Here is a 21,281-nt window from a genome sequence, read left to right as displayed (position 1 = left end):
TTTACCCCAGAGCCATGCTTGAGGTTGTCTGCTACATGAGTGGGCCTGCACGGGGCCTGAAGGCCACTGCTGCTGCTGCCCGCATCCTCAGGGATGCAGTACAATGCGACTGTCACACACACACAGAGGCCATGTAATAACTGACAGCATGATGAACAAGCTGCCCTCAGCGTTTCACATGAACCGCTCTGGTCTTCAGGCTTGCTGCTGCCTGGACATGCAGGGGTGTTAGCTGTGCAGCGAGGGGCTCCTGGTCGCTACTGCAAGCAGTGGCCTCACCTAGCTGTACTCAAACACATAACACAGGCACGGACACAGTTCTTGCCAATGTCCTGAAGGAAGTATTGGCAAACAAAATCCAAGGCACCCCACCCCACTGTGTGATGCCATGCCTCCTCATCCGTTCTGAGAGCACAGTTTGGGCACACTCGCAGCTGAGCTGCCACTCCCAGAACTGGACCTTGGAGCCCTCTCCTCAGCAGCCCTGTGCACACCGCGCAGACAGACCACATCGTCCTTGGGGATGGGAACTACTGCGAGGAGACGAAGCCTTCACACGTGGTCAGACAAGCCACCTGAGGACCACGGCCAGTGTGGAGGTTCCTGTTTCCCACGGGATGACTGGGAACTGCCACCCGCAGCCAGCCAGTCCTGGGGCTTCCGCATGCATGCCTGGGGCTGGCAGTGCGCGGAGGGTCCCCATCAAATGCATGTCTCCAGCTCCGAGCACAAGCCTCTCCCTTAAGGCACTCGGCCTCGCTGAGTGACTGTGAACACAGAGCACAGACTCCTGGAGCACAAGGAGTCCCCAGGAACAGTCCTGCTCCTCTTGGACAACAAAGCAGTCTTCTGATCAGCACCATCAGATTTGTTCCACAGAACTGCACCGAACGTTCGGGGCACACCTGACGACAACCCTGTGACCCTGGGGCCCACAGGGCAGTCCCCTGTGGGTGAGGATGTGGGCGCCATTGCTCTGTCATCTGCAGGGTCCACTGTGGGTAGGCTGAGCTCCTGGGAAGCACGAATGCCCTGAATCCAGAAACTCAGGAAACCCAAACATGCACCTTTACTCAACTCTGAAGAACCACATTCAGCAATGAAGCAGCCTCCATATTTCACAGGGAAAGCCAGCAACAGGAACCCAAGTCATGAAAAGCGAACCAAAGGCTTTGAACAAGTTAGTGGAAAGCTTAGTGCAAACATGATCAATCTCTAACTGCAAAATCATGCTATTATGATTCACTTCTGATAGACACACACACAAACCCAAAAAAGTTAAATTATTAAGCACTATAAATCCACCCAAATTTCCCAATTTAAATTCAGTAGGGCATGTGATACACAGGTTTGCAAATAGGGAAGAGATGGCAGAAAAAAATCCAACAGCTCAGGTCTTGCAAGGAGAAACAAACTCATGATCTCAGCCTTCCCTGCAGTGTGCAGAGGAAGAAGGATCACTCCTAGTAAGTCAGCCTCTCAACCCAGAGCTCACCACCCTGAGGCAGCGGCAATGCCCTGGCTAGACGCCTGTTCAGAGTGGTCAGAATCACACCCGCTCCAAGGCATCAACTCACAGTCTGCGTCTCTTGCAGGCGGCGTGGTCCTGCTGAAACCCTCGAGCACTTGTTCCCGTCCCACGGTGCAAAGATGCCCCACTGAAGGCCAACCCTGACACACTGCTTTGCCAGGTACCACCAGGGTACGAGGGTGCTTGCGTCAGCAACAGCCCACAGGCCGCCAGTGGTCTCCTGGCCCAGTGACCCCGTCTCAGCCTGGTGCCTTCCTCACATGCCCTGGGGTGGCCGCTGGGGTAGTCACGCCACTGGCTTTAACAAGCACAGCTGACCCCAGCAGAGGCACATACAACACCTGGTGGGGACAATCACTGACCGTGCTAGAGTGTGTGTTCTTTCTAAGGGAGCTACTGTGAAAGCCAGGGCCAGTGAGTGACCGGCACTGCCCACGGTGCATACGCATGCTCTGTGTGAGCTCTGTTTGCAGTGCGTCTCAGAACAAGACCCTGTTTAGCACCCACCAGCTGTCTGGAGTAGCGGAGGGATGACGTGCACCACCGACAGTCGCATTTGGCCTTCATCTCTAAATGAGAAATAAGTTAGGCCAGAATTAGGCTAGTACTCAGCTCTCTATTGGTGTACCCTACAGGGCACAAGAGGCCAAAAGGACATGCCCCACCCACTGCCCACAAAGCCAGCACAATCACTCCCGCTATGACATGGGCAGTCATATACCTAGGTTCTGGGGTTTTCAGAGGGCAGAGTAAGGCTGGAAATCTGAGAAGAAGGACGCACAAATAAACCAACCTAAGACAACTGGGTACTCTGCAGACCCAAAGCAGACAGTTCTTGTGGTTTGCTTGAAAGCAAAAACAGAACAGAGCAGAAATGAAGTCCAAGAACCCCCTAGCCCATTCAACCACGCCAACAGCAGAAGGCAAGAAGAGACAGCACTGAAGCCCCGCTGGAGGTGGCAGATAGCCACCAACAGGACCCTCCTGGGACACGCAGCCACCAAGAGTCCCCTGCACGCCTCCCGGGACACACACCTTTTCTCCAGAAATGGATTCTCATTTGGGACCTGGAAAACACAAGTGCCAACGGCAGAGTTGCTGTGCTGGATGGGGACTGCTCGCTGAGCCGAACCCAAGGCAGACTCAGAGACACTGACCATACTTGTGGGAGGCCTAAATGGGGCTCCTGGCTGGCCACTATGGCCAACTGGGGCATCAACCTGCAGACGCCAGTGTGTGTACTCTCTCTGCCTTTAAAATACATCTTTAAAACAAGATGAAAAGTCTGGTAAAGTATCATCCCCAGAGGCAGGAGAAAACGCAGCTTGCCCCCCAGAGACGGTCATCCACAATGCATCTGTGCCTTTATTGTCTCAAGAGGACTGCTGGCCTCCAGCAGGCACTGTCCCATCCTCCCCACCAGTTCCACCTCTCTCACAGTTACAAGGTCAGTTGTGACCCCACACACAAGGCAGTGTGGCTGCTGGTCTTCTACCGCCTCGCGGGCTTGCGTACAAGCTAAGCGTGGGAGAAGCAGGGGCTCCGCAGGCGTGGGGGAGGCGACGCCAGGCATCCGGCTCTGGCTCCCGCTGGAGGGCCCTACCAGGGACTCAGGTCAGGAGTGCCCTGTTGACAAGGCCGAGGAGAGGCAGGGCCTACAGTGCAGAGTAAGGACGGACAGGAGGCAGCAAGCAGGAGGGCGACACAGCACAGCTTCTGCACGCTCCGTGGGGTTGGGGCTGCAGGGCATGACCTCAGCATGCAGAGGAAGACAAGAGGGAGGAAGATTCAGTGTGTGCTCATGAGAAGGGCTGGGGTGAGACAGATCTGTGGCACAGTGGGTAAGGCTTCCACGGGATAGCAACATCCCATACAATCATCAGCTCAAGTCTTGGCTGCTCCACTTCAGATCTGATGACGTGCCTGGAGGGGAGCAGCAGGTGGCCGAGTGCTTGGGTCCCAGGCGGAGTTCTTTGTCCTAGCCTTGGCCTAGCCCAGCTCTGGCTGCCAACTGAAGGACAGCAGGTCAATTCCTTACTCTCTCTCCTTCCAGATACGTAAGTATACATTTATATACTGAAAGACAAAAAGACAAGCCCTGCCACCAAACCACAGACAGTCTCTAACCACCGTCCCATCTCCCAATTAGCCCCAAATAAGAAAGCACTTAATTCCTGACAACTAATTTTCGGGTTTTATTTATTGGAAAGGCAGTGTTACAGAGAATGAGGGACAGAAAGGCATCTTCTCTCTGCTGGCTCACTTCCCAAATGGACAAAAGGGTTGCAGCTGAGCTGATCTGAAGCCAGGAACCAGGGGCTTCTTCTGGACCTCCCACATGGAAGCAGGGCCAAGCACTTGGGCTATCCCCTGTTACTCTCCCAGGCTCACTAGCAGGGAGTTGGACTGGAAGTGGAGCACATGGGTCTTAAGCTAGTGCCTGTATGGAATGCTGTAGTGCAGGCAGAGGCCTAGCCTGCAGCTCCTCTGTGCGGGTTCACAGACTGGAAGACCAGGAGATGTTTCCGCAGCCGTGCCCATCAGAACTCCTGACACGAGGGCCCAGTGAAGACCTTAACAAAGCTGGACAGACAAGAGGCAATTCCAGACGACATGAAGAACATGGCATCCAACAGCTGCAACGTGACACGCTCAAGAATCTGGAAACTCAGGATGGCTGCACAAAAGCTACAGGAAAAAGGACCAAGTGTCACTCTGAAAACATGCGGTAGTAAAAAGAGGACTAAAACAGGTGGGATACGACAGGAGCCTGGCTGAGTGGGAAGTCCACAGTGTTAAAGCATGCACTTTAGCAAAAGGAAGTGAAAAACCAAAACCCTAGATATCCAATGCTGTAAATCAGAGAGCTGGAGAACTAAACCTAAATAAATGGAACATATGACATTCAACAGCCAGGAACAATGAAATGGAACCGAGCGAGACCAACGACAGAGGGCCTCTGTGAAAGGCCTCATACGAGTGGGACTGCTTGATGAGGTGGGAAAAAGGCATTGGAAACAACCCACCTGGGGCCGGGGTGGGCTAAGACACAAGACCAAGATATTAGAAGTAACTTTACACAGAGCAGACGACGGTTTCTAAGAGACGTTTTCAAAGCCAACACTGTTTAGAACAGGTGGTGGGAGGCGGAGGGCATGGACACCAGTAAAAACAGCAAAAAACCACCAGGGAGGAGGGCCTGTGCACCCCTCCAGTACACCATCACACACGTTACCGGAACCCCAGCACCTCTGGGGAACACAGGCTCTGAACTCATCCTGGACCAGTGAGGACAGAACGTGCAGCTTGCGGGACGTGTCCAAGCAGCTCAGGGAAAGCCCACCTTCCTAGACTCAGCAAAGCCACGTGAAGTTCCAGCAGCAGGAGAAGCAGTTCTCCTTGCCCTCGGATCTGTCCCACCGGCCGCAGGGGCTGGAGTGACCCAAACTCTACGAGGAATGAACTGTCCTTTAACAGGAGGGGGAAATCTGCACACTCCCAGCCAACAGAAGACTGCGAACTTACTGCAAATCCACCTCATCACCTGTCGAAACCACAGAGTCATGGAAACAGGACATGTGACACAGAGAGACCAATGGACATGGATGTGCGGTAACTACACTAGGCAGTAACTTTAAGCCTGTGTTGAGCAGCCTGCCGTCTGTCTGACCACGCAGGAGTCTGTGCACGCTGCTCCTCAACACTCACAGGGCAGCCAGTGAACAACAGCTCCCAGGCCTGGCGGGAGCTCAGTGGTGAAGGGAGCAGCACCGCAGGAGTGTCGGGCATGAAGACACAAACAGACACAGCCCCACCCCGCTAGCGCCCATGTGTGCACGCCGAGGCACGTGCCATCACCCGCTTCGTCCCCACGTGCAGCCACGAGGGGTACCCGTGCAGAATGCCACACCTGCTGCACAGGGCTGCCGTGGCGAGCGTGCAGGCTGTACTGCACACAGCACAGGCACGGCAGAGAGGAGCACAAAACACAAGATGTGGAACACCTTCCCCTACAGGCGCTTGAACGGGGCTCACAGGCCCGGGCACTGGCCTCGGGGAGTCTGTGAGCGGGCAGTGTGAAGGCCCGAGACATCGGCGTCCACTATGGAACATTAATACACAATCAATGCTAGTTCAACTTCTACTTAACGAACTGGAATTTTTTCAAAGCTTTTAATTCTTGTAATGATACCTAGCTTAAATCAGACAGGCGGTAAGCAACAGAAAGTTTTCAGTCCCATTATAATCTCCTGGGCCATCAATATGCATGGGTCCTGCCTTTTTGCCTTTTGACCCCACAGTGCAACCCCTAACTGAAATAACATTTGACGTGACAAACAGGCAGATACAGGCAGCAGGAACAAAAAGATGTCATGCACTTTCATGTTGCTTACAAGAGACACACTTTAGATTCAGAGATTGAACATCAAAAGTATAAAAAGGCTACACAAACAATATCAAAAGAGCTAGAATGAGTATTACCCAAAACATAAGACAAACCGTTATTAAAGGGAGAAAGGACGTTTTATAATACTAACCAGGTCAATGAGCTAAGCAGAGAGAAGTGGCACCCTGAATCAACAGGACCAGGACAGAGCAGGTGCAAGCTCCTGAAACAGGTCTGACTGAGCTGAAAATGAGGCAAGTCACACAACGCACTCTCCGAAAACAGGCAGTGGAAACCAAATCACAGCAGACTGAGAACACACACTAAAAAACATCCTAGAAGACAGTGGAAATGCAAGCGTAAACTAAACCCAGTATCAAGCAGACAAGACGACAGCAATAAAGATGAGAGCAGAAACTCATGAAAAGACCAAGAAATCGTATTGCTTGAAAAGATCAACAGATCTGCAGGCAGACTGATCAAGAAAGAAAACGCTGCCATGGGACTAACAAGTTGGCCATGACAAAAAAACAAAAATAGTTAGACACGACTATCACCTTGTAAAAATAAAAGGGCAAAGATAAAACGGAACATTAGCAAAACTCTATGCCAACAAATTAGATAACCTAGCAAAACAAATGATTCCAGAAACGTACAAACTACCAAAACAGACTCAGACAGAACACAACATCAGAATAAACTTAAACTTCCTGCAAAGAGAAAGCCCGGAACAGATGGCTTCTCTGGTGTACGCTTCCACAGGTTTAAACTAGCAGTAACACAAACCCTTTGGAACAACACTCCCACATTCATGAGGCCAGTACGACCCTGATTCCAAAGCCACATGAGAAAACTCTGCCCAACACCCCTTCCACGGTCAGGTCTCCAAGCCCACAGTGTGACACCAGCAAACTGAGTCCAGCAGTGTAGACAAAGGATTTCACACCTGACCCAAATGGGGTTTACTGTAGGAAAGCAAGGCTGGTTCAACACACAAACAAGCGGACCATGTGAATGCAGGGTAAAAACCACAGCATGACCTCAACGTGGGAGACCCACAGGAAGCCTTGGTCATTGTGGCCATCTGGGGAGCGAATCAGATGGGATAGTCTCTCTGTAACTTTTGTGGCAGCCCAGACAATAGAACACGGTGTCAGGCTAGGTCTTCTGAAACACTTCCAGGACATGTCCATAACGTGACCTTTGCCATAACCTTGATTCTTGGAAAGCCTTGAAAGCCGAGTGGGAGTGCTTATCACCAGATGGTATCTCATTCCAGGATGACATCTTGCTATTCTTTTACAGCTCAGGCAGTAAGCTGACTGTCCCAAATTGTTTCCTGTAAAGGGAACAGGAAGGTCCTGTTTGCCTGGTTCTGCTGTTTGCTACTAGGTGGGATGTGGCTCTTACTGACTGGATAAAGTGCATGATGTTTAAACTGGGTGTCTGTGTTCCACACCCTGTAGCTGACTGGACCATTTGTGCTGTGCACTGATGTAAGCTTGGTTGACTGAATGGTCACCACTTCAGAACCCCTGAACACGGCTGATCGGAGCTGCTCTTCCACTTGCAGTGGAACAGAACAGCCAACAGGTCAGCATCTGCCAGGGAATAGAGTCCTAGGCTTCTAAGGGTCTGCCTCGGACTCATTTCTGGGATAGATCTGGTCGACTTGCAGCCTCTGGAGGCCCAGGTGAGATCTATCCCAAAGCCCTAAGCACTTCTTCTCTGTGGACTCCCCTGCCAAGGCCACAGGGCTGGCACCCCAGGGGACGGCCGCTGAGACATGTTTCTCAGCCTTAGTGTGTTTCAACAGCCAAGCAGGAGCAAGCTGGAGTCCAGGGAGATGAACGCCGACTGGAGTGATTTGCAGTGGGGAGCGCTCCCTAGGTCCTGGACTCCCCCAGAGATAAGGGTGGATTTTGGCAAAGGCCAAATGCAGTGCTGCTTCCCCAATCTGGGCCCGTGGCAGGACGCTGCCCTTTGCCCTCCGGCTCAGGGCCGTGGTCTTGTTCTGGTTAGCAGAGCACACCCTCTTTGGTTCTGTGTAACTCGTTTCTGGTTGCTGTTTTGTCTGTGAGTATGGCAGCCGACTGTCTGTCTTGACATCTGTCTTTATGTTCATGGTCTTGAAATTACTTGGCTCAACAGATCTGGTTCCAAGGCAACAACCAATAGAACTCCACCAGTCCCGAATAATCCAACACTCTGCCTTTCAAATGATTAAATTTTTTTTGAAAAATTGGTAGATGCCCCCTTGGAAATCAGTAATCTGACTTGAACAGCCAAGGCACTTGGGAAGAGCAGGAATTAAGACTTGTCCTCCACAATCCCTCAGAGCACATGTCTACTGCATGCCTACTGACACAGAGAGCTAACAGGACAGTGCAGAACCCGGACTGACCCATACAGGGTCACCGACTTTACAGCAAATATGTTGTAGTGGAAAACAGTACACAATGTGAACACTGCCCCCCGCCCCACTCCACCCCAAGGGGGATTACCACGGGAAAGCTTGGAGTTACTACAACAGCACAGCTTCATGCCTTGGGGACTAGCAACTGATTCTTAAAAATGGATAGAAAAGGTTGATAAACTGAGACCACGAAGAACAAAGAATTCCTAATTCATGGAGAAACCATTAAAGTACCAAAAGAAAAAAGAAAAAGCTTTTGCCACACCCCAGACAAAATGAGAAACACATTAAGCTGTGTAAGAGAACTTTCAACTGATAAAGATATAAGTAAAAGATACTTGAATCTGCAAGCCAGGAGGGAGCTGTCCTTAAGCTGATTAAAGTGACAATGACAGACTATCACACAGCGCTCAGAATGGCTAAGATTAACAGCAAGTGCAATGTAAGGTCTGCCAAGAATCAAGGGCGTTCCCATGGGGTGGGCAGAAGAGTGGGAACAGGTTGTGCTCAAGCTGTCTGCTCGCGTTGCCTGTGACCTCTTCCCTCAGGGACACAGTCGAACCCATGCTCCCACACTCTGGAGGGTGCTGCAGGGAAACAGCCCCAATTCTAACTGAATCCCAGGAGACGAGAGCATCACACAGCAAGCACAATGCAGAATGCCCTGTCACAGCCAACAGTGAACACCACCAACACGTGAACCAATCCAAGAGAAGTCAAGCAAGCACCAACATGGCTGTGTCATGCTGTTCAAGTTCAAACAGGCAAAATGAATACAACCTATTGGGTTACAGCAGAAGGGACTCCTTGGGGGATGGGGAGGGGCTGGCTTCATAGCAGCTTGGTGGAGCTGGTGGTCATGGGGGTGGCCCCTCAGTGATGACCCCAGGGCTGTGTACATATTTCAGGTGTGCTGCCAACAAGAGGACAATCTTACTGTCCTGGACGGTACTGAGATCTGCAACCACAGTGAAAACCAAGAAGGGAGCTTGGGGAGACTGTCCAGAAATGTGAGTGGAGGGTTCTGACACCAGATTGTACTTCAGGAAGTGGGAGAAGGATGGTCTTGGGGGGCCAGCCAAAAGGTCAGAGCAGGAATTAGCTGACTAGGGCAGCCAGGCCAATCTCGGCAGCCCCCCTTGTGCTGTAAACACAGCTGGTGGGGACACACTATGCTCTCGTGCCGGCAGGGCCACGGCTGCACAACAGGCGAGCGGTTCTGACAGCCTGTCCGGTCCCAGGACTGTCACTTTCCTCACAGGAAACGCCGTTGTGTTGGCGTGGAACCTACACCCGCCCTCCCTGCACTTCAGATGGGCTCCAGATGACTTGCGATTGATTGGCCCTCTGCGGGAGAGCCATCAGAGCCCCCAGGACTCTGGTGGGGCCAATCCTCTCATGTCCAGTGTGGAGGGAGGGCTGACTTCCCCGGAACATGGGGAGAATATGACTGGCTGTCGGAACGCTATAAAGCCAAGGACGGCACTTTAAAATCCAAAGCTGTTTGCCCCCCCGCCCCTCGGGACAGACTTTCTGTTCTCTGTCAAGAGCAAAGGCAAAGCTGGCAGAGGTGTTAGAGTCATCAAAGTGAACAACTTTCGAGAACGACGGTTTGTATGTATAACAAAGCCATTATGGGGTTGGGGAAAAGTGCAGCATTCTGAGAGAAAGAAGATACAGCTGTGTTCAGGGAGATGAGGGACCTGCTGCCGGCCCTTGTGGGAGCAACCACAGCAGGTGCCGTGGGATGGTGTGTGAGCCATGGACCATGCGTACATAGGCGGTGCCACCCGACAACAGGGAACTGGGAGATCGCTGCTCCCCAATTGTTGAGGCTGTAGCCTGTCTTCCACTGTCAGTCCTATAAACACACACCTCACTTAGTGGCAACCAGCCACTAAGTGACTGGCCTTCCAGACTGACTGTGATTTCATGGTGGGCCCCTGCTTTCTAACACAAAGACGTTCACAGGAGACTGTCGGCCGTGTTGAGCCGGCAGGAGCCCCAGACATCACCGGGCCTTGCACCTGCTCCGATCCACCGCACCTGGGTTGGTGTGAACACACCTTGTGGTACCCACAGAGGAGGAACTGTCTAAGAGGACTTCTGCCTTAACATAAGCAGCCATTGACCTGAACTTGGCATGGTGGGGGGCGGGCCTGTCTCAGTGCCAGGCACAAGGTCGCTGTCACACATAGTCCCATCTTCTGCACAGCCCCACAACGCGTACACACACTCCTCCCACCCTGGGTCCCTGTTCCCCATCCATGCTGCCAAGAAGCCAGCCCTGGCTTTCCTCTCAGCTGTCCATGTCCTTATTCAGCTGACACTTCTGATGCACAGCACTATAAACAAACGAAAACAATGATCAACGTATTTCTAAAAAGAGTTTAACCTTGATTTTCAAAACTGTGATTCAGACTGATCATGAGTCTAGGCTGAAGGTGGACTCTGCCTGTTTCCTCCCAACTTAAACACAACAAGATAGAGTTTGGTTCACAGGCTACGACTGAGTAGGAACTGTCAAAACCAAGGGTCTTTCTGCTTCTCCCTGCCTCAGCCTCAGGGTGCTGCTGTTTGCTGGGGGCGTGTGGCCCCCCTGCTCGAACCTCAGGGCGTCCAACAACCTTGTCTGCAGAGACTCACACCCTGCAGGTCATCTCGGAAGAAGCAAATCCACTGCCTGGAAACAAGCGTTCACTGGGACAGCAGAGGCTCCCAGCTCCCAGAGACGCTGTGACAACCTGCACGCGACACAATGAACTCACGCACCGGTCGCACTAAAGCCCGCCAGCGTCTTTTTAGGAGGGAATGCTAAAGTTTCATAGCTTCTCCCTACGTTTTGAGCCATGCCAAACTGCTGGAAAAATCATACCGCTTCCGGATGGGTGTCTGGCCCAGGGGTCCCATCCACATTGAGGTTTCTGGGTTTGAACCCTGTTCCAGCTCTGAATTCCCAGCTTCCTGCCAAGGTGATAGCGGCAGGTGATGGTTCAGGCATCCCTGTGATCCCTGTAGTTTACCCCGATCGGGTCGCAGATCCCGGCTTCAGCCTGCACCAGGCTGCAGTGGGCATTTGGGGAGGCAACCAGCACACAGCTCTTTCAGTCTGTGTCTCAAATAATTTAAAAAAGAACGTCACATTGTATAGCTTCCAAAATGTAGCAACATAGGATTTAAGCAGGAAGAGTAAAAATCCAACTTTTCCATCGCAACACAAGCAGTGTGGCTGGCTGCTAAGTCTGTGGAGCTGGCTTCAGGCACGATGTTGAGGCGCCTGAAGATGGGGAGACAGGTGAGTCCCGTACCCTCCCCCGACCGCCCGGCTTTTCGCTTGCTGGCCTTACGAATGCCAGGAGCCTTGGGCACTGCTAAAACATGCCATCCCTTGGGCTGCCTGTGTATTTTTAAAAGCCATGTTGACTATCTCTGTTGGCCACCCATGGCTGATGTGGTCCCATTTCTCACGCCATTGCCTACTTTAGTGCTGAGGATTGGAAGTGGCCTCCTGCACCAGCATGCCCCGAGATGAACTACTGCTGGTCCTCCCCATGGCCCCAGGAAGGCTGCACTGAGGACTCGGCCCTCAGCACAGCAGCCTGCCCCACCACCCTGGAGGGCTCGGCCTCAAGCTTCCCCTCAGCCCCTCTTCACTTGGAGGAGGCGCACGGCTCCTCTGCCTGAGGGTCTGAGGAGCAGGAGGCCCTGCTGGCCACACTGCTGCAGTTGGAGAGGAGTGTCCTTGCTCAGAACACAGCCCAGCCCCACGGCCCCTTTTCGGGCTCTGTTGCCATACACTCGTGGACTCTGGATTGCAGGTGGACGTGGCTGCAAGCAAGTGCTGAGGACAGGACCTGTCAGCATGCCCTCAGGATGTGCAGTCAAACGTGCTGCCTGCCTGAAGATCCAAAGTGAACACATGCATCTTCCGTACTCAGCATCTGCCCTGTTGTCCACGCTGTGCCATGGATAGCAGTGTGCCCAGGCCTGTTCTCAGGTGTGTCACCACGGCCCTCCACTCTACCACATCCGCAATTCTGTGTCTCCCCTAAGCTCTCCTCCCCCAGAGCTGCCACCGAATGAAACCTGGCTTGCACCAACCCTGGAAGTAGCTTCCCTGGCTCCACCTCCCTGGGCTGTGCGGCATGCCTTCCCCTGAGCAGCCCAGAGCCCGCCGCCTCATCTCACAGCCCACGCAGGGCTGCTTCCCTCCGCCCCAGCCCCAGTCGGCGCTGGCTCTTGGATCATGGCCCCGTTCGAGGTGTGTCACCAGGACCCCAGGATGCACACGGGAGTCTTGCTTAGTGAACTCTATAGAAGGCAGGAGGCAAACGGGACCCAGGCAAGGGTCATGTACTGCACAGCTCTCATCTGCTCAGGCCCGAATGAGCACACATGCAGTCTGCCTTCAAGAAACTAACAGCTTGGCAGGAAGAGAAAGCAAGATGAACCAGGACCACTGTTTCCAACCCCTGGGCAGGTAACCGCTGCCTTATGTGGATACAGGCTCCGAGTGAATAAATCCAGTACCCAAACTCTGGGAGTAGCCTGCACGAATACATGAGCTCACTAGCCATGCACTAGGAGTGAGGGTGAATGCTATAAAGTCAAGGAAAAGAGGTGAGGAAGACCAACAGTCAGCATCCCACATGGGAGCCAGTTCATGTCCTGGCTGCTTCACTTCCCATCTAGCTCCTTGCTTGGGAAAGCAGTGGAGCACGGCCCTAAGCCTTGGAACCCTGTACCCTGTGGGAGACCTGGAAGAAGCTCCTGGCTCCCGGCTTTGGATTGGTTTAACACCAGCTGTTGAGTGAACCAGCAGATGGAAGATCTTTCTCTCTCCTCCTCTCTGTAAATCTGCCTTTCCATTAACGATAACCCTCCAACAAAAATGCCCATGATGGAATGCAGTGGTTCAAACATCGCAAGCGAGTTAAATAATGCACAGCAAATATTATCTTCCCTCCCTTCCACATACTTGCTTCCCCTCCCTTTCTGGGTAGTTCCCTCACTGTCATAGAACAGCGAAAGGAGACAGTTTGGGATGACATTCAGAGGGTGCCTTCTGAGGACCCAGGGCCCTGGAGCATGGTGTGTCTGGTCTTTAACCTCACGCTTACACATACTTAGCTCTGTCTGTGGACATGGCAACTTTTCAAACTCCCATGACTAGCCTAAACATAGAGCCTCTAACAAAACCCAACAAAACCCAGTGGAGAAGGGAGTGTCTTGCCAGGAGCATGCCCATGTGCAGGGAGGAGTGGCCTCGTGAAGCACGGGCTGATTAGGGCGGCACAACACACCTGCTCATGCATGAGACGCTCTGCTGGCTGGAGGGCTCACAGAAAGCTGAGCCCCATGTGCCGGCTGCAGGTGCCGCTTTCCCGGGAGGAAGTGGTAGGCAGCTTCACTCTCAACCACACACACCCTGGCACCTGGGCAAATCTCAGCTCCACGGTGAGCCAACCCCAGAGACATTGAAGTCCTTCTAAATGCTGAGCTGTGCGGATGGTGATTGATGGAATGGGGCTGGGTGGACCACTGGCTGAGCCCGCTGCTGGAGAGTGGCAGGCAGAGTTATACCAGCAGCCGTCTCCCAGGGTAGCCACCTTCTCCACATACCACACCTGAGCACGGCACAGACAGCACGCCACACACACAACTCCTGAGTGTTTGCAAATGCCTCCTCATTTGGTTTTCTGTTACAAAGCCACAGCCATTTTGAGAACTGGGAGAAACGACCTGCTATAATTTTAGAGCTTTTGTTCAGGTTGACTTGAACCAAAGCCCAGATGTCAAACTTAAGACAGAGACCTGCTTTTCACTTTCCCTTTTGTGCCTATGAAACACGGACTCAGCTCACAGAAACTGGAGATGCGGGACCCAAAGTTACTAGCCTTTGTAAGATGTCACAGGCTCCAGGCAGTGTGGGGGACCTGTGCTTACCCAAACAGCCCTTGCACGGGCGCTGTCCCAAGCAGAGGGCTGGCAGCTGCTGTGCCACTCTCCAATTCTGGAGACTCATTCACAAGTCCTGCCAAACCAAACTGCCACGTGCGACCATTAGGGGAGATGCCAGGGCAGGGAGTGGCTCCCAGGCTTTGCAAGATGGCAATGCTGCCAGTCTGGAAGGCACAGTGCATGGCTGCAGTCACGGGCGGGATGCGTGGTGATCCGTGTGTGCTCTGGACTGTGGGTGATAACGCAGATTACTGCCCAGCAAGGTCCCCTCTCCCATCCATGCACAGGAGAGGGGGTGCAATGCCATGCCAAGGCCTTCCCCACCCTCTCACCCTAACACTGCATTGCACCAGCAGAGCATGCTGAAGAGTCTATTAGGGCTGCAGAGGTGTGACACTTGGAGGCGGGGTGACAGTTCACTGCAGAAGTGGTGCTGTGAATCCAAGGCAAGGGAGCCGCTGTGTTCAGGCCCCAATGCCAATCCGTCGGCAATGTCAATCCGGTGCAGGTCACAGCCTCAAGCTGTGTGCCTGACTTTCCGTGGTGACGGACAACTCTAAGGTCTGTCCTTTACTTCCCTGTGGTATTAAGCCAGTCACTGAAATGCAGCCCCTTTGGCGACACAGCATGGTTCTGACACTGGATGAGTGTAGGAGAGCCTGGCTCAGCCTCCTGGACTGGACCCTGGTGTGCAGATGCCAGAGCTGCCAGGGTTGCCAAGTCAGGCCTTGGGCACCAGCGGTGACTCCTGGTGTTCTCAGAAAACTACCCACATGTTCATCTCTGCCAGGCAAGCCAGGTTCTCGGCCTTCCCTGGGTTCTGGTCATACCGGGCTTCGGGAGTAGCAACAATGGGCTGCAGTCACCTTCCTGACACTGTGCTGGGATGTGGTGATGACCTGGGCGACAGCTACGGGGTGGGATGGAGGCATCTGGCTCCCTGCTTGCTCACCAAGCCACATGTGGTGGTCCCGTGCACCTGTGCACACCTGGCGGCCACACAGTGGGGCGGTCACTGACACCCTTCCTCTGGCAGCCCACTCACCCTCCCATGGCCACACATGCATAAATAAGAGCTTAAACTTGCACATAAACCCACGACGACTGTGACCAGGGTAACCAAGGTGGGGTTAGGAAGTGGGGCAGGTTATTTTAAGGTGCAATCAAGAATCTGGTATGTGTCTGTTTTAAAAGTAAGCACAGCTAACTCTCATACAATGAAGCTGGGAGGGCGGAGTAGTGATCTCAAATAATTCTGACTGTACGGTGGTGCCCTCCCCAAGGTGGCAGTGGCAGCACGGAGGTGAATGGCAGATCAAGTCGTACAGCCACGTGGCTTCAAGAGAACCACCTGGAGCGAAGCACTGGCCTTGCCGGGAAGCAAGGCTGAGACGCTCACCCCCGCTCCGTATGCTCCTGGCAGACAGTCCCCACTGGGCAGGGGACAGGGCATCGACTATGGTGCGAGCAGCTGCACCTTCTGCAGGGACAGCTACTGTCACTCCAGGTCCCCATGCCAGCGGGACAATCACTGACATAGTGCTATGGCCTTCAGCAACAAGGCTGTAACCTCACCAGTGTGGAGTGGCCTGGCACGTCTCAGCTACCCACATGGAGCCCTACCATCCTTGCCAAGACATGGGTTCCTGAGCTCGGAAACCCTTGGTGTCTGCCACAGAGCCTGGCATGCACATGGTCAGTCCAGTGGGGCTTTGCAAGAGCCCAGTTTTCAGGAAAGGGCCTCTGTAGAAGTGGCCAACGGGTGGGATCTTATCAGAAACTAGCAGTGGGTTTGAAAACTGCCTCAAAAACCAGAAGGGAGGGAGGAACTGTTTCAGGATCTCAGACGCTCTGAGCGACAGCTCAGGGAGGCTCTGCCAGATGTGTGCACGCAGAGCAAAATGAATCCAGCGCCACCAACTCTGGGGCAGGGGCGGAGCTGTGGAGTGGGCAGCACGAGGTGGGCGAAGGGCTTCTTGTGAGAACAAGAGGGGAACTGGCCTCCTCCCTGCGGCACCCAGCTGGGAGCTGCACCAGTCCTTGAGCCAGAATCAAGGGAAGACTCCAGGTGAGTCACACAGGGCAGAGGATGTGGGGCACGCAACACTGTCATGGGGAGCTGAGCTCCACGGAGAAGGAGCTGTGGGAGCACAGCCTGCTGACTGTGCCTAGAGAGATGGCACAGGCTCAGGGCAGCAGGCATGGGGGAGTGGCCTGGAAAGACAGACCTGATGGAGGAGGTCCATGGCTCCGGCAGCTGTGCTGTTGGAGCCCTTCATGGCTGGCGTGCCACACTGGATGCCTTCCTGGCCTGAGTGCCATGCGCACAAATGCAGCTGGAGCGAAACAGCTGGACAGGAAAATGCTGGGCAGCCTGTTCTGCAAACAACTGTTTCACATTCAGAGACAGAAGCACACACACTGGAGGTTGGGGAGAAACCAGAATCCCGATACATGGCTGGCAGAAGGTACGATGGTGCCATGGCTATGGCAGCCAGCAAGAGTGCTCCCCAAGAATTTAAGGACAGCTCCAACACCCACTGGTTTGTGTAGAAGACAGCTAGAGGCAGAACTGACCCAGCAATTGCAACTTCCAGCATATGGGCCCGGCGGCGTGGCCTAGTGGCTAAAGTCCTCGCCTTGAACACACCGGATCCCATATGGGCACCGGTTCTAATCCCAGCAGCTCCACTTCCCATCCAGCTCCCTGCTGGTGGCCTGGGAAAGCAGTCGAGGACAGCCCAAGGACTTGGGACCCTGCACCCACGTGGGAGACCCGGAGGAAGCTCCTGGTTCCCGGCTTCGGATTGGCATAGCACTGGCCATTGTGGTCACTTGGGGAGTGAACCATCGGACGGAAGATCTTCTTCTCTGTCTCTCTTCCTCTCTGTATATCTGACTTTGTAATAAAAATAAATAAATCTTTTAAAAAAAAACCTTCCAGCATATGCACAAGCGTATCTGGGAGACGGGCTCTGCCGAACCCTGACTTGGAAAACACACACACGAATCAGGTCTCAGGTCACCTCAGAGAAAGTTTCTTTGGACTCCAAACCCCAAGAACTGCAGGTTCCATGGTCTGACCGTGGAGTGCATGAATCACAGCCGGGCCTCCTCAGTGGATCAGATGGAGCAGTGGACAGCATATCCAGGTGTACATAGACGATATGGCAGTACACTGGAGCCTGCGGAGGCCACCGGGTGCCATAACAGGAGGGATGGATAGAACAAACGGATCAGCTACCCCAGCCAAGTGTTGGCAGTAAGTCTCCTTGGCAAACGGAGATTCTAAGGCGGACTATGTCTACCAGCAGATTCTGGAGCCATGCCATTGTGCTCGGAGTGGTGAGACCGGGAGTAATTCAGAACTGCTGAACTATCGAATCATCTTGAGCAGGACCCTCAGAGCCTGCCCCACACTGGGCACCCTGGGGTGGAGTCAGGCGGCTGTCCTCCGTCCCAGAGTGTAGAGGCATCTGGGAGGCTGGGGGTGGCTTCCCTGCTTATCTCCTTTTCTTCCCCCAGATACAGGAAGGAAGAAAAGAGAATGTGGAAATGGTGATCTCACCATTCCTGTCGCCCTTGACCCTTTGAACTCCAACCAACTATCATCAAAAATAAGTAATTAATTAAAAAAAAAAAAGAATTTAGGAGAGTATCACCCTAGGACCTATGACCCAGCAATTCTATTTCTCGTTTGTTTTTCCCTCCAAAAGAACTTGAAGGCAAAGACTCAAACAGATCAGTGAGTATTTTGAGAAGTTCACTGCACAATGGAATGTCAAGATAACTTTGGTGCAAAAACTCCAAACATGCACACAGACCTTCCTAACACAACTTCCTATCCTTCAAACCTTTAACACCTCATCCACGTACACGCCCGTTGGCACGCACTGTTCACAGCTGCAACAGCTGGGGCTGGGGCTGGGGCTGCGGCACAGTGGCTCGGACCTCCACCTGTGACAGGCATCCCAGAGTGCAGCACCAGTCTGAGTCCAGTCTGCTCCCCTTCTGGCCAGCTCCTTGCTAACAATGTGCCTGGGAAGGCAGTGGAACACGGCTCAAGCACTTGGGCCCTCGCCTCACGTGAGAGACTGCATGAAGTTCCAGGCTGCTGGCTTCAGCGTGGATCCAGCCCTGGCCTTTATAAGACATCACAGGAGTGAACCTGTAGCTGGAAAATACGTCTCTAACTCTGCTTAAAAACAACAACAACAACAACAACAAACACAGCAAAGAAACCCCAAACACAAAAATGCCAAAAAATGCCGAGAGATGAATGGATGAGCACAATGTGATTCTGCTTTAACACTGCTCCCAGCCTCAGCCCTGGGCAAGCTGCAGGAGTGCTCCCGGCTCCCAGCCTCAGCCCTGGGCAAGCTGCAGGAGTGCTCCCGGCTGCCAGCCTCAGCCCGGGGCAAGCTGCAGGAGTGCTCCCGGCTGCCAGCCTCAGCCCTGGGCAAGCTGCAGGAGTGCTCCAGGCTCCCAGCCTCAGCCCTGGGCAAGCTGCAGGAGTGCTCCCGGCTGCCAGCCTCAGCCCTGGGCAAGCTGCAGGAGTGCTCCCGGCTGCCAGCCTCAGCCCTGGGCAAGCTGCAGGAATGCTCCCGGCTGCCAGCCTCAGCCCTGGGCAAGCTGCAGGAGTGCTCCCGGCTGCCAGCCTCAGCCCGGGGCAAGCTGCAGGAGTGCTCCCGGCTGCCAGCCTCAGCCCGGGGCAAGCTGCAGGAGTGCTCCCGGCTCCCAGCCTCAGCCCTGGGCAAGCTGCAGGAGTGCTCCCGGCTGCCAGCCTCAGCCCGGGGCAAGCTGCAGGAGTGCTCCCGGCTCCCAGCCTCAGCCCTGGGCAAGCTGCAGGAATGCTCCCGGCTCCCAGCCTCAGCCCTGGGCAAGCTGCAGGAGTGCTCCCGGCTCCCAGCCTCAGCCCTGGGCAAGCTGCAGGAGTGCTCCCGGCTCCCAGCCTCAGCCCTGGGCAAGCTGCAGGAGTGCTCCCGGCTCCCAGCCTCAGCCCTGGGCAAGCTGCAGGAGTGCTCCCGGCTGCCAGCCTCAGCTTGGGCAGGCTGCAGGAGTGCTCCCGGCTCCCAGCCTCAGCCTGGGCCCAGTCCCATCTGTTGCAGACATTTGGAGGAGTGACCCAGTAGATGGCAGCTAGTCTTGTTGGGTCTGTTCTACTTCTCTCAAATAGATAAATTTTATAAATAAATAACAAAGGAAGAAAGCACTGACCAGGTAATAAAGAGCAGGACAAGAAGACAGTGGTATCAACACAAAGTTCCAAAGTACAGGAGTGGGCATGCGGTAGTGCAGGTCTGGTGCTGGCTAGGGTCGCCCACATGCTACCTGGAGGACCTGGCTCTGTCTCCCACCTCCGGCACCCTAGGAGGCAGTGCTGACGGCTCCCGGAACTGGGCCCTGTCATGTACAAGGTCCTGGCCTGCCAAAGTCGCAGGCATCTGGGGAATGCAGCAGTGAGCGGGCAGCTGCTTGGTCTCTATTAAATTAAAATATACATATAGGTAATTTCTCTTATTTTCTGAGTGAAGCAGTATATTCATCTTCCAAAACCTTGCCTCACGCTTAAAATAGCAAAAAAACCCAAGAAGCATATGGTTATTCTGGAAAGAGTAATTGTGTGTATGGGCAAACACACCAGGAACGCTCACACTCTGGGTTAACAGATACTCAGATATCTGTCATTGGCGGCGGCAAAAATAGCCCTCAAATACACGATTCATGTTTTGAATAAGAGACTCCACGAGTCTCTGTTTCAATTAGTTTTAGGAAAACAAGTCCGTGTTCTTAAGTGGCTCTAAAATTAATCTGGAGAGCAAAAATAAACAACTGCCCTAGAAATTGATGCACGTGGGCCCAGTTCTCTGAAGCTCCACCAGGGCTGGGCACACGGGCACACTGCAGGCTTCCTGGGCACACTCCTGCTCCCTCAGTAGCCTGAGCCCGTCCCTCTCATGCTCCCTTGGTGTGCTGAGCCAGCCCTAGAGGCTGCAAAGGACCTGCCAGGATCCTGCTGGAGCTGCTCCCTCCACAGGTCACCCCAGAGCACCACAAGCCTGCCTGACTGCCTGCTCCTGCGTCCACCCAAAGGACACAATGCCTTCTGGGAGCCTGCATTCCACTGGAGGGGAGCCACGCCGGGTCCGGGAAAGCAGGGGAGCAAACCCAGGGTGCCCAGCTGCTTGGAGGCAGCCTTTGCTTTTGCCAGGGCATTTCTAGGGGGCAAGTGTGGCACCAGCTCCCTCCAGTGGGAGGTGATGACATCACCACCCTGCAGGGCCATGCCTTATCCTCCGGGCCCAGAAACACTGTAAGGTTCTCACCCCCGCTCACATCTCTCTACAGAACTCAACAGCCTCTGTGTGCCCCTTGGCTCCAACTTGAGCCAGCAGTGTCCATGTGGCTTGGGACCCTCCATCCATGTGGGAGACCCAGAAGAAGCTCCTGACTCTCAGCTTCAGCCTTGGACAACTCAAGCCAAGGAGGACACTGCCACATGCTTATCTGCAGGGATAGGGACAGCACAGCTGGTGGTGCTTACCCGGCAGAGCTGCACTTGGGGGTTCACAGTAAAAGACTGGGGTGCTGGGCCTGGAGCGTTAGCGTAGTGGTTAAAGTCCTCGTCTTGCATGCACCGGGATCCAGTATGGGTGCCAGTTATAATCCTGGCAGCCCCACTTCCCACCCAGCTCCCTGCTTGTGGCCTGCGAAAGCAGTCGAGGACGGCCCAAAGCCTTGGGACTCTGCATGCACTTGAGACCCGGAAGAACTCCTGGCTCCTGGCTTCGGATTGGCTCAGCTCCAGCCATTGCAGCCGCTTGGGGAGTGAACCAGCGGATGGAAGATCTTTCTGTCTCTCCTCCTCTCTGTATATCCGCCCTCCCAATAAAAATAAATAAATCTTAAAAAAAAAAAACAAAAGGACTGAGGTGCTCCAACCCTGCTGGGTGGAGATTCTGAGAGTCCCGACTCTCCCCCGCATT

The 21,281-nt window shown here is 53.9% G+C and overlaps 1 protein-coding gene across 6 annotated transcripts in view; it reads right to left on the bottom strand.

Moving 5' to 3' along the window:
* CDYL (chromodomain Y like) overlaps window positions 1–21,281 on the bottom strand; it is a 159,663-nt gene that overhangs the window by 22,739 nt on the left and 115,643 nt on the right. The gene's annotated exons all lie outside the window — the stretch shown is intronic.

Source organism: Ochotona princeps, chromosome 1, assembly GCF_030435755.1.
Source record: "Ochotona princeps isolate mOchPri1 chromosome 1, mOchPri1.hap1, whole genome shotgun sequence".
Classification (NCBI taxonomy): domain Eukaryota; kingdom Metazoa; phylum Chordata; class Mammalia; order Lagomorpha; family Ochotonidae; genus Ochotona; species Ochotona princeps.
This window is presented reverse-complemented; position numbering and strand designations above follow the sequence as displayed.